Below are 2,359 nucleotides of genomic sequence, written 5' to 3'. Positions count from 1 at the left end.
TCCATGTGGCTTGTCCAACTCAGAGCACTAGATAGTTCCATGTGACTTGTCAGCTGCAATGTCTCTCAGGGAGTAGCAGAGAGAGTATGTCTTCTGTTTCCAAGAAGGAATCCCGGATTTCTCAGAATTCTCAGGAGAAGGCCATGCCCACACAGAGGTCTCATTGGCTATCTCCAGATGGACAGTCTAGACTCTACCCCGACACTCTTAATCCTCAAATTGACACCAGGTGAGGTGACTGCCACAGGTGCCATTGAGCCCGTTCTGACTGTATCTCTAAAAACAACGGCAGTACTCTTCCTCCTCACACACCCGGCCTTTCTTTCCATGGATCCGTTGCTTCTCCTGCTTCCATCTTCTTCTCCCAAAGCCACGGGGCTCCCCAGTCAGGAGCTGGTGCAATCGAGTTTCTCTACTGTGCCTCTCAGCCACCCTTCCCACTCTCTTGGGAGTTTCCTGTCCCAAAGGAGCCCTAATTCAATGTTTCTTGTTCTTTCTGTTTCTCCTCCTAGCCAAACCAAGGGGACCCTGAGGTTTGAAATGCCAACCTTGTGGCTAGCAGCCTCATGATTAGTATGCTCAGCTGCTAACGGGCTGGTATGGTGGTTCTAAATCCCCCCAATTTGACTTGGAAGAAGACTGGGGAAATCTACTTCTGAGAGACGACTGTCCCTGAAAACCCCCTCGTGCTCACGTCTACGCTGAAGCAGAGCTGCATGGGTTGGAACGACGTTCCTTTTTAAGGTTCTGTGAGTTTGGGGAACAAAAAGAAGTCATCAGGGCCAAACCCAGGGCTGTGGGCTGGATGGGGTAAGGTTTCCCAGTAAATCCTCATAGAACACCCCCGGCTACCCTAGAAGCAGCAGCAAGTGCCTTGACTTCGTGGGGAAGAAGGTCCTCCACGCCCATTTCTGGCCTTTCCCCGACCAGTGCAGTTTTCCACTTCCTTGAAACATCTCCATAATCATCCTCCATCATTGTCAGAGGAGCTACTCAGGAATCAAATTGACTATGCCCATGGAAAGAGCTGGCAGAAAAGCTCAATATCATTAGCCAGAATGAGGCCAGGGTGGAACAGACCATCCATTGCTTGCATGCTAAACAGACCTTCAGAATGACAAGAAAACTACGGAAGAAATGCTGAGACACGCAAGCTTGGCTGACTGGATGGAGCAATAGTTGATGGCCCCTTAACACTTCGTTTTCCGTAGAACAATTTAGTGCTGGGAGTGGGATGAGGATGGATGTGATGAATAGGAAGGGCTCAGCTGATGATTTTGGACAAAACTGAACCGCTATGGGCTTTGATGTCTTCATTTGTGTGGGAAGGAGTTTACTGAGCACCTTTTCTTTGCAGTCAGAGCAAAAAGAATTTGATGCAATTTCAAAATAGTATACTTTATGGTCTTGTTAATGTTAAAAAAAAAAGCTAACAACAACTTAAAAAACTCTTTCCCAGGGAAGAGTGTCATTATTTCCAAAAAATAGAATTAACCTTATAGAATGACAGGAGGAGGAATATGAATTTTTCATGTAGTAAAGATAGGTGCCTTTGAAAAGAAATGAATCAGCAGAGAAGTAAGGGATCTTTAATTTGGTGGAGAAACATAAGCCACAAGCCTTGGTGAAATCTCTCATGGTTTTCCTCTCCTTTCTGGGATCCTTTCCCTCCTTCCTTCCACAGAGGTTTTGGAAGCAGTCGCTGGATCCAGAGGCCCATCCTGCCACAGAACCTGTGGGAACTGAGCAACGTCATCAATCTGTAGTAAGTCTGTAGATTGAAAGATAAGAGAAAGTGATGTGGCATGTGGAACTTGATGCTTTGTGTGGGGAGGGAAGGCACATCCTGGGAAAGACCAAGGGCGCAGGCCGGGAGGCCACTCACCCTGAGTAGCGCTCAAAAGTGACAGGACTCAATCATGGTTACAAAGCCCAAGACGATGGCTCTCTCCCTAGCCTTGGACAGCTGGGAAAATCTCCGTTGGACTCTCCAGTAGAGAGCTGCTTAGGCCCTCTGTGTCAGCTGGGCCAGTCTCAGTTATAGCGTGGCAACCTCCAAGCCCAGATGTCAGTGGCAGACAATACGCTTCTCACACTTGCTACCGTCCATGTCAAGTGAGCTGGGCGTTGCTTTTTCAGGTCATTCCTGGTTTGGAATCCAGGGTGAAGGAGGGGTGGGTGGTGGGCCGGGGGGCAGTTGAAGTCTCCTTCTTCCTGCTGAAGGTGGAGTGGTCAGATGGGACGCCCACACCCTTTGCTGCTCGGTATGCGGTCCTTCCTGTTGTGCACTTTGTCATTGTTTTCATTCGCGTTACGGTACATCCTGATGCGTATTAGAGCATAGAATGATTACACCTTA

Source organism: Echinops telfairi, unplaced genomic scaffold, assembly GCF_000313985.2.
Source record: "Echinops telfairi isolate 266 unplaced genomic scaffold, ASM31398v2 ScPeMD7_7467;HRSCAF=8505_0, whole genome shotgun sequence".
Lineage (NCBI taxonomy): Eukaryota > Metazoa > Chordata > Mammalia > Afrosoricida > Tenrecidae > Echinops > Echinops telfairi.
Note: the sequence above shows the minus strand (reverse complement) of the source record.